This window comes from Pyxicephalus adspersus, chromosome 5, assembly GCF_032062135.1.
Source record: "Pyxicephalus adspersus chromosome 5, UCB_Pads_2.0, whole genome shotgun sequence".
NCBI classification, from domain to species: Eukaryota; Metazoa; Chordata; class Amphibia; order Anura; family Pyxicephalidae; genus Pyxicephalus; species Pyxicephalus adspersus.
Window position 1 is genome coordinate 26,939,333 of NC_092862.1, and position 17,462 is coordinate 26,956,794.

Sequence of the window (17,462 nt, forward strand, 5' to 3'; positions counted from 1 at the left end):
TGAAAACCTGTAACGCTTTTGGAACAGAAATCTAGACCTCAGTGTAACGCCCAGGTGGTTAAAGGGTAAGTGCTCCACTAGTGCCTGTCCTAACCATTATTGAACCTCTCTTTACTCATAACAATGGCTCGGTGCAGCACCAATGTACCAGTTGTGGTTCTGCAGGACTTTTTCTGGTCTGATGCTACACAACCCCTTTTCCAGGCACCGGTTGGGCCTTGTGTTGCGGAATAATAACTTTCTCCTGGAATAAAAAGAACATGCAATGGGCCCAACCAGGAGGTTGTCAATTATCAGGAAGACCACACAATGAAGTGCATATTGCTATGGGTAGCATGGGGGTCACTAAGGGGCTCAATAATATCAGAGAACAGACGTCACAGCTCTACATGCTGCCATGGTTTTAGATAAAATGTGGCCATGAAGTAGGGGCCCTAATTGCATACCATTCCAACAAGCTGCACTCTGCAATACTAATATTTGGGACCCTGGACAATGGCCTGGTTTGCCCCCTCTAAAACTGGCCCTGGCTACGTTTATAAACATCACGCATACATGAGTACCATGGAGTTCTCTTTGCTCAATGGAAAACGGCGAGCTCCAAAACTGAAAGAGAACAAGTCATGTGATTTTGACAGATCACATGACCAGCCATGCCTCTCTGAAGTGCTTTTATTCTTCATTCCCTTTAGAAGTCACCAGGGGGAAAAAGCTCAAACTGCTTGTAAATCACCCCAGACATTCAGAGATCAGCAAAATTTATAATCAAATCTGATTATGCCCCAGCATCAGAAAAGAAGTCTCGCTCACTTGTTGAACCCACCTGCTCTGCTGTTACAATAGTGTTTACTTACAACCTAAATAAACTCCGAGCTTAAATCGGCCAAATACATTCAAAGAAAAGTGTTCAATGCCTTACAGTTCATTATTTCAATCAGCAGAAGCACAAAAGCGTGTCCCATGATAGCAGCTGCAGAGAGGGAACCTTGTTTTCTATGGAGGAAATAGTGGTCTCTCTGCTGAGCACCAGAATGTGCCATACCGAGTCAGAAACAAGGCTCAGCAAAGCTTGTGACTGGTCTGATGGAGCAGGGGGGGGGGGCTGTTGGACTGCTGCAGAGAGATCACTGCTTCTCTATAATAAACAAGGTCCTCATTGACCAGATGCTGGCAGGTGATGGGCTTTGTATCCGGGTTGTGGTTATTCTGGAATAAAAATGTCATCATTTTGGGTTGCAGACCATAGAGAAAGGGTCAAGCAGCAAATAAAGGGCTTTGGGTCAGGGTGAGTGTGGGGTGAGCCCTCAAGGCCGCCAGCAATGTGTCAGCCCGCAAGATGGGCAGTACAAGCAGAGTGTTTGCTAAATGCCAGTCTGTGAGCCCCCAAGGGCCATTAAGCTGAGGGTCAGGCAACCCATAAAGGCAGCCTGCCCGGGTCACACAGCGGCCATACTGCCAGCTGGGCACACATCACACTGGTGATACAAAGGCAGCCCATGGACCGGGCACCTCTAGCAGCAATATATGGAGCAGAGAGCTATGTGCCGAGCAATCCTGACAGCTCCATCAGCCAGCCGTGAGGACAATGCCTAGGCACACAGCAGCCAGCCATACACACAGCAGGGACACAGGGCAGGGTGTGGGGTGATATACGGGGGGGGGGGCTATATACATATCCGCCTCTATACATCATACTCACCAGGGCGGACGTCCCGTCCTCGGCCTCCCTGCCCGGGCCGCCCGGTTCCTCTCCCCAGTCGCCGTTCGCCTCACACTCTCCCCGCGCCCTGCACCTCTGCGGCCATCGCACAGCTCCGCCCCCGGCCCCGCCTCCGATGCCTCGTCCACGTGACGTCACCACCCAATGCCCTACCGAAAGCGTCTGCGAATTGTGCGGGGCTTCAACGTGTGACGTCACTGGCTGCCGGCGGTGTGCTGGAGTTTGCGCTGGGCTGCGTGCATTGAGGAGCATTATTATTATTATTATTATTATTAATAATAATATTAATATTATTAATAATAATTATAATAAACTGGATTTATATAGCGCCAACATAACATGCAGCGCTGTACATTAAACATTTCACATATCTGCAGGTACAAGCCTGCAGATATACTGAATAAGCATTACTTCCCCCACCTCCTAGATTATAAACTGTTCGGGGCAGGGTTCTCTCCTCCTCCTGTGTCATCTGTTATTTCCAACCCCTATTGTACAACGCTACGTAATATGTTGGCGCTATATAAATCCTGTTTGTTATTAAGCATGGGAAGCAGGGGTGGTTTTATTGCAGCAAGTATAGGATGAGGATACAAACCCTAAATCACAGTGCAGACTGTATGAGAAATGTGGTGGAGATGTTCAGATTTGCAGCTGGACTCCATATGGTTATATGAATATGCAATACATGAAAGCTATTGTTTTACACATCAGTGATGGCTAAGGCTATGTATACACGTGCAATAATTGCTGTTGTAGAATGAACAGAACGATTGACAACCGATCAATGATTATTCACGATTATTTTGAACGATTGTATTGTGCACAATACAGTACATGCTGAAACTATATGATCGTTCATATATAATGCACCAATAATGTACACACACTAGATACGATTGTTTGAATCGATTGAGGAAGTGAAGTGTACAGGAGAAAGTGTATAAAAGAAAAATCCACGATCACTGAACGACCGTACACACAATAGATTGTGAACGATTGTCGCCCAAACAGATCCGCCGGAACGGTCATTGGTTTCCAGCGACTTTCCTTGGCCAGTCATTGTGCACTTCATTTATTATAATTATCGGCCAATCGGTTGTCAATCATTAGTTTCCAACGACAATAATTGCACGTGTGTACGTAGCTCTGCCCACTTGTCATCTCTCACAAAGGTGAAGACTTGATTTTTCTCTGCTGCAGATTTATTTCTTACTTGCAGCGCTCTTTGCACTTCAGGGCACCTGATTGGCTCCCTGCAGCCTGGGATCCATTATACATTGGGTTGCACATGGCTGATGCTAAGTAATATGTAGGTACACCACCATATACAAAACTACATATGAATATTTTTTCCTCAATTAGGAGTGATGTCAGTGCCTTTTCTGTTGTGCAGTTGTGCCTATGGAAAAAGACATTCACAATATTACTTTTTCCCATCAAATTTTTGCAGCAGCTTACTGCCCACATGTCCTTCAGTGATGGCTCAATGGCTTTCCCCCAGGATGGTAATGCCAGTGGACTATCTATGTCCTAAGATGTCTATGTACTATTATAGGGTGACAACATGTGGAATTGGAACTCATTAACAGAATTTTGTCACCAGGTGTGTAGTGGGGTGCCATGCCTTTTTGGGAATGAGGTGTTTACATAACAATGACGCACATGCGCGCTGGCTATGAATAGTACCATGCCCCCTCTTTATTTTATGACTACACCCCTGGTTGTAACCCTATATAGTACCATGCCCCCTCTTCTTTTTTTCGACTACACCCCTGGTTGTAACCTTTTTACTGGAAATGCAGTATCAACTGGTGTTATCCTAATAAAAGGTATTCAAAAATATTAAACCAATGTTAGAAATGACTTCTACTTCTAAAACCTCATGAGATGTTGGTGATCAGGCTTATAAATTCTATTAAGTAGCTAAAAAACAATGGGTCTGTCTTTTTAAAGAGCTCCAAGACTGGAGAAGATAGGCTATCATGGGTGAACCTAGGTGATCCAGCAAACCTGGGATGGATCTGGTCCAGGATTAAAAACATTTGCTAATTAAAACTGAAATATTTTTTAAGAAATCCATTCCAGGTTTGCTGGATCCCCCAGGATCCTCCATGACAGTCTATCTTCCCCAGTCTTGGAAAGCTTTTAAAATATCAGACCAATCCTGTTGTACTCTTTCCAGGGGAATTTATTCTAAAGGATTGGCAAGTCCCAGCAGACAAAATACAAGTAATAAAGCAGTCATGATGAGCTGTAGGAAAGCGTCTCATTATGGCAGTATTTGTGTTTGGATTTCTGATGGCATTTAAAGAGGCTCCTAGTAATCTCAGCCTACATGTGACTGCTTGTATATTATGAAAATAACAATAATTGGTAAGCAGTCACTTCATTGCTTTGCTTTCCATATCTATTGAGTCATAAAGACATCTTATAAAGTGAGGCTAAACTTAATTATCATCTTCATCATTAAAACTCCAACTGGTTTAGTTTGTTTCTTACGTCTCTTATTTCTCTTTATTTCTATTTTGTCCTCATAGCCTTCTATGTGCTTTATTTGTATGTATTTTTTTAGTTACCACCCAAGATCTTATATATAAAACCATTAAATTCTAGAAAAATTTCAGCATGGTGTCACAGCATTTATGGGATGTCCATGACAGCCTGGGATCACAGGAAGTTTGTTGTATCGGCATAACCCAACCTAGAAAATTGCAGGATGGAGAGGACTTCAGCAGGGGAGAAGTTTGTATTGTGATTGCATTGGTAACTTTTTTAGTTGCTGTGCAATGACTCATTTTAAACTGGAATTAAGCTACTCATGCTAAATATTTGCTGCCCAAGATGAACAAGTGTGATTAGAAATCTTGCGTGTGTACAGCAGTTGCCTGTTATACCCGGTTTTCTGCAGTGGTGGATCACTAAACAACCAACCAGAAACAACCTCTGTTATTTCCTATGGAGAAGGTTAGGTGCCTCCTTCTTGCACCCCCCCCCCCCTTAAAGAGTTAAAGGGCAATGTGTGTACAACACTCATTCGTTCTCCTAATATTGGAACACGTAGAACCTAATTTGCTGAAACATAAATGTATGTCTGTATGGAGCTTAGGGCTATGCTCAGACAAAATGTTAAAAAAAGTGATACTGCGGCGATATTGCAACATTAAACCATCCCCAAGTCCCCTGACTATCACTGAAATGAACAAGAGCATTTCACCATTTTCCTTGGCGCATACCAAGTTCAGCGGCCATGTTGTGCTATTGTCACGGCACCGGGTCCCTCTGTGCAGCATTTCAGATTGGCCTCCTGTTGACCCATTTAAATGGACTTGAATAGAGACCCTTTCTGGATTCTTGCCAAACTTTTTTTATGCTTTAGAAAAACATTTTAGAAGTATTTATCAGGACAAATGACACATTTCCAATTCCTATACTCCTCTATTTTCTGTGCAAGACAAACCCAACAATCCTAGTTTTCAAGCATTTGATAAAGCTGGGAAAATACCTGTAAAAAACATCCGAAGTTGACAGCGGTCTGGCATTTGAAATTGGGCCCCTGTCAGGGGTCACTTCACAGAACCCTCAGGGACCCACATTATCTGTTTTAAACTGTTACATTACATTTATATGGCAAAGCAGCTTTTTATACAGCTGTACCAAACACTGTGCGATTGCTTCTGCTACTTGTAGGGACATTTAAAATACCTTTTTTTAGCAATCAAGAAGAATCCATTAGGTGTCACAATACAAAATACAACAACAATTTAAATTTGAGGATAGAGAATATGTTTAGCCAAAATTGCAGAAAAGTACATGGGGAATCATCATATTGCAATTTTCATTTATAGGGCAGGTTAGAAAATAAAGCTGAGCACTTGCTTACCTAATGTGAATCTGCCCCAGCACATCAAACACCTTTATAATCATCTAAACACGGAGGAGAATGTGAATGCGCTTTTTCTTTTACTTCTTATAATAAAAGCAGTTTGTGCTGGACAGTTTTAGACCTTCCCCATGTTTGCTAGAAGTTTTTGCTGTGACATCATTTTAGGCAAGAAAATACCAGATAAAAGCAATTTGTCTATTCTTGTTTAGAAATAGAATGTAAAATGTTCTTTTATAAAGTTACAGAAAACAAAAAAGAAATGCAAAGAATTATATTATTTAATAGGCTTCTGTCCCAGTCTAGGTTGGAATTATCCATAGCTAGTAAAGGCTGTGCGACCCTGGGCAGCGGGTGTGCTGGATAGATGGGGGTAGGGGTACAAAGTCTCTCACACAATGGTATCTACACATCAGTAATGAATTCCATTGTATAGTAAAGGTGCGTACACACTTCCAATTTTTGTCGTTCCAATCGAACGACGAACGATCGATTGGGCAAAAAATCGTTTGTAAAAAAGTAACCAACGACGCCGACGAACGAGGAAACTCGTTGGAAACGAACGACCGGACCGGCGGATCGGATTGGACGACGATCGTTGAACATCGTTCGTGTGTGTGTGTACAATATCTACGAACGATCGTGTCGTTATCTCTATGTGCAGGATCGGTGCTATACGATCGTTCGTATATATCGTGCAGGATCGTTCGTCGTTCGTTTTCCAACTATAATAATTGGAAGTGTGCACGTAGCTTTAGGTTCCAGACCACTGCCATGTTTGTCAATTGGATCCGGTAGGGTGACACTGATTGTCTCTAAAAAGTTTGTGCATTTGATTTACTAGTATACTGTACTGCATATTATGTTTTTATATATTTCTTCTATAATAGTGTACATTATACTGTATGCATACTGTTCACTCAGTCTGGGATATTCCACCTAGTACCTAACACCTAGCAGGATAGTAGTTTGTTCCTCTCTTCAGGACTGTTTTATATACGAAGAGCAGGCAAAAAGTCTTTTTTCACCTGTCCCAAAAATGAGATTTGATCTTGTTATTCTAAGGCCCCTCAATGAACTAAGGTAGTAAGATGGCGGCTGAAGACCATTGGCCTACATGGTCACAATCAGCTCAGTAAAAAAAAAGTATAAATTCAGACTTGGGTTAAGCTGAAAATCATGTTGAGAGCTTCCAATTTTACCCAAAGTTGTATTTTTCAATGAAAAAGTGGAACTTTTTTTAACAAGCTAGAAAACTCCTAGAGACAGATTTTCTAGCAATGAATATGACTTTCACTAAATATGTATTGGCAGTGAATCAATTGATATAATTTAAAACATTTGTACCTGTAAGAGTCATCTGCATTAAATGTTTGGTAAATGTAACAGGGCACTCATTTTTGAAAGTGCATTTTAAACTGTGTAAGTAGTAAAATCTTATTAGCTGTAGAAAGAGTAAGGGAAGAGTGTAAACCATTGCCAGGTTCCATTTGTGCTGTCTGCAGTTGGAGAACCTAAACTTTACTTTATATCTCAGAGACACAACAGGACGTAACAGGAAATCTTCCAAAGCAAGAGAAATTAACCTCCTGGATAGTTGTCCCAAAAACGTTTTAAAGTTTTTAAGTTTAAAATTTTAGATTTCTCCTAAATTCCTTCTCAGTGACAGTAATGACCAGTACAAACAGAGGAATGAATCTTTCCAGTGGGGACACACCTATACATTATCATTGCCCTTTAGACTCTTGTATGGAAAAAAGCATGGATATGTAATTTGTGAGACTTTTGACTTGCATAGTAATAATGTGTACAATTATTATTTTACCTAATGTAATAGCATCACTATTTGCTGTTCATCCATTGTTTGTTTTTATCTACCACAGTTAGACCATTTCAGACCCACAGTGAGCCACATTGTTCTGCCATGGGCTCAACTACAGTCCCATCCATTCCCTTTGAACTAAATTGGAGCCATTTGTTACACACAGCTGCAGCACAGTTACCAAAAGCAACAAATCACTTTTGGCAGTGCAATTCTATGAAGGAACATGCAAATCTGTTACCTGCAGTGCTCTCTGATGCTCTAGGGCACACAGCAGCAGTTTTGGAAAGGCCCTTAAGCATTATTAATATACAAACCTATAGAGAAAAGTCATACTCATCATGACAGTGACTACAAAACACAAATGAACAACTAGTTTGCATTATATATTTAGTGTTCTTTATATTTTTATGCGTGGGTAATAACATTTTTTTATAGAAATGTAGAAAAGGGAAAATACAGGGAACAGTAGCTAAACTACCACCATAGCAGAACACACAGCCCAGGGTAGAAGAGGGAACCAGGAGGGGTAACAGTTGCTCCCCACTTTTGAACTTGCTTTGCCTGTCATCCTTTTGGTTATGAACTTTCTTGCCCCTCCACCTGTGCTATTCCCAGTGCTCACTGAGCCCCCTAACCCCAGCAGAGTGATCTTTTCTGATGGCATCAGTGGCATGATTAGGTTAGGTGGGCAGCACGGGAGAAGTGAGTCTGCTGGCAGACTGAAAATAAATACTTCTAATTTTAAGAAGATTAAGTAGTTTATTTAGGGGAACAGAGCATGGCAAATTGCCACCAATAAACCCTTGTTTTTGGAAGGAAGATATATTCCTAATTGTGCATGCCGACACCAATGATATTTTTTGGGGAATGGGCAATTGTCACATTGCCACTAATAGACGGGGATGGGTGTTTTTAAACACTCACACTAGGCAGCATCTTTCTAAGGGGCCCTATAGTAAGGGGCATGGAAGTGTAAAACATGGAAACATAACAAACGGGTAAGGAAAAGGACAGGGCAGAAAAAAAGAGCTACAAGAAGAAAGTAATCCTTTGTTTCATGCCATTTATGACTTGCTTGATACAAATCCAACTGCACTAAAGTATTGGAGCCTTTAAACCAACATGACAGCCAAGAAAGTACAATTTATATAATGAGAGATCACTGAAAGACTATGTATTCTGTAATCCTATGTATCTTTTTTCTTTGTAGGTTTTTTGGAATACATTTGTAACACACAAGTTTAGCTAGAAAAGAATGGGCCACCTATAAACATTGTATAATAAATATATAAAAATATAAACATTGTATGTATATATTGATCCCACAGCATCATGATAAATAAATCCATAGCCTACAGTTTGCATTCTATAGCTGTATCAGTTTCTGGCAGAGGACAGAAGTCAGAATTGTGACCTGCAGGAGTGGTGATTGACAAGATAATTATACAGTATAGCTTAAATTTGTCTTGTGAGTGCAGACAGATTTATTGGTCACTTAAGTATGTGACCAGAATCACCTTGGCAAGTCACAAATATATAGCCTTAGGGAATCGCCTGTCTGGTTATATTAGTCAAATCTTTGGCAGCAATGAAAAGCAAATTATCATTATGACAGGGTACCTTATAACAGGTCCATGAGCCATAATTGGTGATGTTTTTAACTTGGTTCCTTATAACACATATGAAAAGGGGACAGGAAGGGGAATTTAGTGAATCTTTTCTACAGTGGTCATTGTGTGTTGGAGAGTCATAGTATAGGGCCAGGAATCACTATGCAATGTATTTTATTATTATACAGTATTTATATAGGACCAACATAATACAAAAGACAAAGTACATTGTCATTTCATTAACTGTCCCTAATGGGGATCACAATCTAACGTCCCTACCATAGTCATATGTCTTTAATACAGTCTAAAGTCAATATGGGGGGAAGCCAATCAACCTAACTGCATGTTTTTGGAATGTGTGAGAAAACCACAGTACCCCTACACAAACACCGGGAGAACCTTCAAACTCCATGCAGATAATGTCCTGGCCAAGATTTGAACCTGGGACCTAGCGCTGCAAAGAGTGCTAACCACTGAGCCACGGTGCCTCCCTGTATATATGTGTACAAATATATGAAGGTAAAGAAAAATTTACCTTACACAGGTTGATTTTCCTGTTCAACAGCAGCCTATTCAACTGTTAAATTGGATTTCTAAATTCAATCGACCAAAAGTGATTGTTAATTTGAGCAGAATCCAAAAAATATGACCAGGCCTATCTTCACTGAGCTTTTCTCTTGTTCGATTAGTGCTTCTTGGCCTTCTTAACATGGGGGAACCCCTTGTCTTCGTGGAACCCCGACTATAATAACTATATCCATTACTCAGTACATTAGTGTGATGGCCAGTGGCAAGAATGTCACCCTCACAGTTAACCAAAAAGATCCAACCAAAGTATTTTTATCAGAGTTACTACCCTTTTCAATATTAAGCATGCAATAAGTATGTAATGAAATATTTTTTGTCTATAGTTTTAATGCATTAAATCAAACCTTTAAATAAGAGGAAATTAAGAAGATGTTTGTTTTCCCCTTTTTCCGCGGAGATATCCGCTTCTTCAGGAGAGAGAAGAGGGGATCTAATGTTTGTATTTTTGGCTATCCTCTTATTAAAATCGTTGTAAGGAACATGGCGCTGGTAATAGCAACCAAGTTGTAATATAGTCCAATCTACTAATTTCCAAATGCCATATTAGCTATTTTATGTGGTCCCTTGTGGTCCCCCTGTGGTTCCAATGGTAATTACAGAAATCTGTTAGGTTTGAACCCTCAAGCATGCATACCACGCCATATACCACCGTCTTCCCCATGCAATTAAGTCGGCTGTTAATAAATAAATAAATGTTAATAAAATTTGTGTTCTTTACTGCAGATTTTCTCCCATTCTTGTAAATGTAAGGACTTTTGCATTCTCCTTTTTTTCCCTCTCTGTGTCATTGGGGAGATTTTCTTTGTTATCGTTCTTATAGGTATAGCAGGAAATCCAAGGAAACTTCTTCACTCTCCAAAGATCAGAACATGCATCCTTATTGGAAGTCTTCCTTTGCATTCTTGTTATGGTGACATCTAACAAGGTCTACAAGGACAAATACTGAGGTCCCGGACAGCAATAAAACCTAAGGTTTAGTACACATAACCAGATTCGCAACCAATTTTGCATTGGATGGACAAATTCAATCAATAATCCGAACTGTAATTGATTAGTAAGAAATTAAAACACACAGATGTACGAGATTCTGTCCTTCTAATCTTGTCTCCAGACAGCCAGGTATACTAATTGCATTCCATTCAATCATTTGTATACATGACAATTTTTTTAATTGACATTTACTAGGTCCAATCTATCTATGACCAATCAAAACCTCCAAAACAGGATTGGTTAGCTGCTGAATTTCTTTTAGAATTTGCCTGTGTGAATTTGACTAGCAGAGATTTTAGCCTCTCACCTCCCTTATAATAACTAGAAATAACTTTTTACACATTAACCTGCAATCTTTTTACCTTCTTTGGGTTCCAGGTCCCATGCTACTTTCTGAATATGTTTTTTATGTTCTTCCCATGTTTGTTTAAGTTTCCTTCCCCATCCCAAAAGCATACTGATGCATTGATTAGTTTCTCCCGACCTTGACCTTAGACTGAAATAGGAGTATAGTAGGGATTTTAGATTGTGAGCTCCTGTGAGAGACAGTAACATTACTGTGGCTGTGTAAAAAGAATTGCAAAAATACATATCGATAATATCAGATTTAAACCTCGAACATATCTGAATGGAATCGGTGACTGTGAGAAACATTTCGTTAGTAGTCCTTGGGGGGTTGATATACCAGAGCAGTATATTTTGTACTTTCAATTCACATCTCTAATACATTGTGGAGAATGCTTCAATGTGTACAATGGTCACTGGTATGGGAAGTCTTTGAATCTGCGGCAGCTTTGTGAGTTTATAATATATATATTATTAAAAGTTGTTGGACCAGCATGGTGAGTGTATTTTTTTGTTCAATTATTGAGTCATGTGCCTAGGGAATTCCAGTTTATGAAATACCTGTGCACATGACTGTGTGTTCAAATCATTAAAATTCCCTTTTATTCATAAGGCTTTTTGTATATGAAAGATGGGAAGCTGCCTGCAGTGGGTGTGCCGTGGCATGCAATGCCATGGCATTGCAAAAACGTAAGAAATTCCAGATGACCTGGCAATTGGGCTGGCAATATTCTCCCCAGAAATATTTTTAAACTGGGTGGGAGAAAGCTGTAGGCGGGTGACAGTGCCTGTATTGTGACCTAACTTTTAAGTAACCACCCAAAAGCAGCTGGATGGTTACTGAAAAGTGCCGGGTGGTGCGCCTGGTTAAAAAAGGCTGGGGAGAACACTGGGCGGTGAATTTCATCACTGCCTGGATGAAAAGCTACGGTCTTGAGGTGTTAGACTTCCCAATCTATACATTTCAAGGTTTATTCCACTAGGGTTTCGTACAACCCCGGAGTTCCTCCAGAGGTTGCTGAGGGTGGAAGACATGCAGGTTGATGTTGTCTGATTAACACTGCAGTAATAATAATATGACTGCATATATTAATATAATAATACCACTTGCATGATGCTTTTAGTTGTCTATGGATAAGGTATTCTAGCCATCACTGTAAGGAAGTAATTCTTTCTTTGGCAACCAATTCTAAAGCTTTTTTTCCCATTGGTTTTAGCAGAGGTTCCCTAAAACCTGATTTAAGGGTTCCTCAGAATTAGGAAGGTTGAAAAGGGCTGGTATAATAAATACTTATGGGTTTTACCATCAAAGTCTGTGCCAAGGGCACAATAATCTCTAATTACACCTCTCTCCATAGAAATACACCAATATCACCAAGTAACACAAGCTATAAAATTTTAACATTATGAACATAATATGTAATATTCAGCCGTGAAGAGTTTGGCCAGAAGCCACAATACAGACACACCTAGTTTACATAAGACATTTTGTGACTCTGCCAGTTGTCTTAAATTGTAATATAGCATTGTGACAACACATCCACTCTACTATTATCCTCACCTGTATGTAATTGTCTTGTCAAGTCTTACTATTTTTCATGTTATGGTAGACATATACGCTGCAGGGTAAGCTATGTTGCTCATAGGTACCAAACAGACTGTTTGAATGTAGTGTTTCAGTAAAACTCATAAAAAGAGAAAGACTGCCTGGTGAATGCATATATTTTCATCAGTCACGTAACCCTCCCAATCCCTCTGGACAGTGATAACCCATAACTATTATATCTTGAATCTGACCCATTCAAACATAAGAATTGTGCTTCCAGGTCCCAGAAGATTGAATTCCCAAAATGATTGAAGAATAATACATTTCAGGAACTTATTATGTAGTCCTGAGGAAAGAAGACAAAGTGAGACATAACTGAGACTTTTAAATACATTAGGGGTGTGAATAGGGTTCAGAAGTGAAGACCTACGTAGAACGTGCTATTAAACAAGTAGGAAAAATGTTAGAAACTAACCCCAGAAAGTTTATTTTTCTAAAAGGGTTAATGATGCACGGAGAAGACTTCCAGCAGAAGTAGTGAGTCAGTCTATTGTAAACATGCTTGGGACAAACATACCGTTTCCCCGATTATAAGGCACTGTCTTATATTTTTTGAAATGCCAAAATATGCCCTAGGTCTTATTTTCAGGGGGATGCCTTATTTTTCCATGAAGAAGACTACAGTACACATTTATTGTTGAAAATCACTCATGATCACTCACTGTGATCACTGATCACTGTGCCATTGATTGCCTCCTTCTGATCACTCATGTGCCATTGATTGTCCCCTTCTGATCACTCTATGTCATTGATTGTCCCCTTCTGTTCACTTACCGGTACTTAAGTGTAACTCCGTTAGGGCAGGGATCTCCGTTAGGGCCGGGATCTCGGTTAGGGCAGGTAACTCCCTTAGGGCAGGGATCAGCAGCTTGCTTCCTGGTTCAGAATCGCGGGGGCACGTGTGACGGCTTCTTACTTTCAGTTTAGCTCTGCACTGCAGCCAGGAGGAGACACACTGCAGCCAGCATCAAGGAGACACACACAGGATCGGATATCGGAGAATGTCTTATTCACAGGTGAGTGTCTTATTTTAATTATTTTTTCAAAAATCGGGGATGGCTTATTTAATGGGGATGGCTTATAATCAAGGAAACACAGTAGGTTGACACCAAGACATAAAAAGTAGATCATTTAGTCCTTTTCTTCTGTCACTTCTCTATGTTTCCATATGTTTTAAAATCTGTTGCATTAGAAGCTTAGGCAAATTAGAATCAATTAACATGAGGCTGCAGGCACGCTCAGAAGCATTGCAAAGAGAGTTTTGAATCTGTCTGTAATGAATCTGCACAGACTCCGGGTCCCTGCGTGGGCACTATATCAGTCCAATCAATCAAAATAGTTGAGGAGAGTATTTAGGAAGAGAAGATGGATGAAGATGGCCATTCCCCACAATATTTAATATACAAAACTCCAGATATCTGGGGTTTAGGACAGGATCCACTTGCATACTAATCTGACACACTTTTTTCATGGATTTGATGTGTTAAATATAGATGAGTATAGAAAGTAGTAAATATATGTAGATATACAGGATGTACATAATTTTCCTTAACCTCCCTAGCGGTAACCCTGAGTGTGATTCAGAGTAGAAAAAAGTTGCTGAAAGCGGTAACCCCGACTCACACTCAGGGTAGGTAAACCTATGCAAGGTAATAGAAAATACAGCGCTTACCTGATCCGCCGGCATCCCGCGTCGTCCATCGCCCCGATTTCCATCTTCTTCTCTCTTCTTCCGGCCGGCTTCTGCATCCGATGAGTCACCGGGGAGTTCCCGATGACATCTGTGCGTGAGGACGTTGCCGGCCGGGCGGGGCAGGAAATTCAAAAGCTATTTGTATTGCATTCAATATAAAATAACTGTAATGAATGCAATACATTGGATTTATATGTGTAAAATCAGTACATTGTTTTCAAGAACATTTTTTTATAGTATATATAATAGTATGAGTATAATATGTATTATTTAATAAAAAATTTAAATATATAGATTTTTTAATTTATTCAATTTGTTGTTTTACATGATTTTGTGTTTCAAACTTTATTATACTCATACTATTATATTATACTGTAAAATAAATTTTCATGAAAAACAATGTACCGCTTTTAGACATATGAAACCAGAAAGAAATGAACCGCTAGGGAGGTTAAGACAAATTTGAATTTTTTGGGTGATTTAGATAATGAGAATAAACAAAGTCAGTTATATGTGTCATTTGTTCATGTGTATCACCTTTATAAGAAGGCAATGTATAAATGAACATATCTTATTTACCTGTTTAAGTATGCTACAGAAACATAATTTTCATTACTGTATATACTGATACAAATTATATTACTAATATATATCCATCCTGGTCACACTATGGTAAAATATAAGGAGAGTTCAAATGGGCATTAATTGTTATAAACTATTAGACTTATTTTGCTAAACAACAATGAATTGTGTGACTATCTAAGCCAATCTGCAATATGGAATGTGTGAGCACATCTATAATTTTCTTTTCTAATTCTTTAATACAGGGATAAGCGTTCCTTCAAATATACAACCACAGACAAATGCATATCTACATAACATCCTTACCACAGTCTTTAGTGAAGCCACTAAACATGCCAGAGCACTTTGTGTCTGTTTAATCCCAGAACTGTTTAGCTGAGACTTTACAGACTAGACTGTGAAACCTCACCTTACAGCCCAATCTTACCAGCTGAATCCCCACCATGTCTGGAATAAACCTTAACTTGTGAATGTGGTTCCAACTATTGTAATAAGTACTAGCTGCCATGCTGTTCAATAGTATTTCCTTTTTTGGGACAGATTTACTACACAGCAACAGAGCATAAATACTTCTTTTTTTTTCTCTAAAAGTGCCTTTAAAACATTTAAAGTATGTCTGTGTGCTTCATGAACTTTAGGAGAAGGAAGCCAGTCATAAAAACTGAAGTGACAGCACCCAATATGCTTTCTGCAGCCTTATGCAGAGATCACTATGAAATATAAGTTCACACTGCCTTCTGTATTTTATAAATGCAAAACTCATAGTATAGAAATGTCTTGTGGTATATAGAAAGGGAAGACCACAATCCCTTAAAAAACAGGCTTCTGAATATAGTGTCAGTTGTGAATTGGATATCCGGGCCTAGCACTTTCCACTTATTGGTAAAAGGGTTTATTAGGGTTGGCCCTAGCCTGTTGTCTAGGAAATGATGATATATATCAAATCTCAAACATTGCAGTGGGACCTATGCTTTACGTCACATAAAGCAAAGTTATACATTTTGTCAATGGCCTTCTTCCTACTTCTCAGAAGGAAAAAGTAAAGTCTGTTCTGACAAACTGCAAACTCTCTGCACGCTTTAATAAGCAAGTGTGGCATTAGAAATGCTCAGTTTGGCACCAGTGGTGTTCCCAAATGGCCCAATCCTTGCCCTAGGTTAACATTGGGAACTATTAATAGATTTAGAACAGTTGTGATCAGTCACAGTCCCCAATCAACCCCCTACTGTATAATAATTTTCAATGGAGTAGGAATCAACTCGTCATGATTGTATTCCTTCCTGTGCCCTTGGAGAGATTCACCTCGTTGTGATGGCAATGTAAAATGTAAAAGGAAATCCAAAATGCCATCAGCCTAGAATCAGTGGGCTTTTTAAAGCAGGCATGTCCTCTGATGACCACTGACAGAGCTGACATTTTAGAAGAATATACCCACTTCTTGCTATGTCTTTGGGACAGAGGGAGACATTTTATTTTTGCTAGTTGGTATGTAGAGAATATTATTTTCTTATAGGCTTTTATGTTCATGTAACATCTTTTTGCACACGGTTGTTTTTTTGGTAGAGCAAATTGGACTATAGTGCAGGGTTATTGCCTTCTCTAGGATCCCATTTGAGAAAATAGCAGAGGTGACAGGAGCTAGAACTCTGTGTCATGGAGGCCCCCAATTTATATTCCCTTTTTTGTCTGATACAGTCTGTGTTTACTGGTATACACCTCACTGGTGCAGCAACTTTTAGCTGTTACTCAAGCGATGGTCTATAGCAGCCTTCCTCAACCGTTTACCCTCAATAATTCCTTCAAAAAATACATGCTAAAAAAAAACTTATCAGGGACCACAGTAGTGGTCGGAATACTACCCATATGGCCTAAATGAACAGTAACGCCATAAATATGGCTTGACCAATTAATATTATTCCTGAAACTTTGCATGGGCAGCATAGTGGCTCAGTGGTTAGCACTCTGGCCTTTGCAGTGCTAGGTCCCAGGTTCAAATCCCAGCCAGGACACTATCTGCATGGAGTTTGCAGGTTCTCCCTGTGTTTGTGTGGGTTTTCCGGTTTCTTACCACATTCCAAAAAGCATGCATCTAGACTTATTAGCTTCCCCCCAAAATTGACCCTAGACTATATTAAAGACATATGACTATGGTAGGGACATTAGATTGTGAGCCCATTCGAGGGACAGCAAGTGATACAACTATGCACTTTGTAAAGCGCTGTGTAATATGTTGGTGCTATATAAATACTGTGTAATACTAACAATAACTGCAAGAAGGTCAGTTAATCTCGTTCAAGGAACCCCTTTCAACATCTTAAGAAACCACATAGCCCTGGTAGAGAATGGCTAGTCTATAGCATTCACCATTGCTCTGCCATTTGCAACTACGTAGGGCAGGAGAGTACTCTCAAAACAGAAGAGGACTGAGGAAACTATGAGTGTTCTAGGGAACTGACACTTGGTAAATTAATTAAATCCATTACGTTCAAAAAATAGAAAATAATTTATGCAATAGAAGAATTAGTATTATTTAAACTACTAGATTTTCCTGTGTTTGTACCAGATATATTTATTTAATACAGTATATCTTTACTATATAATTAAAAAATATAAGATAATG

At 39.5% G+C, this 17,462-nt stretch overlaps 1 protein-coding gene across 1 annotated transcript in view; it reads right to left on the reverse strand.

Annotated features, from left to right (window-relative positions):
* Positions 1–1,853, reverse strand: part of WWP1 (WW domain containing E3 ubiquitin protein ligase 1) — an 87,815-nt gene extending 85,962 nt beyond the window's left edge. The window contains exon 1 of the mRNA XM_072410964.1: positions 1,700–1,853. The gene's annotated coding sequence lies outside the window, so the exon portion shown is untranslated. The remainder of the gene's footprint in view (positions 1–1,699) is intronic.
* Between the last annotated feature and the right edge of the window lie 15,609 nt (positions 1,854–17,462).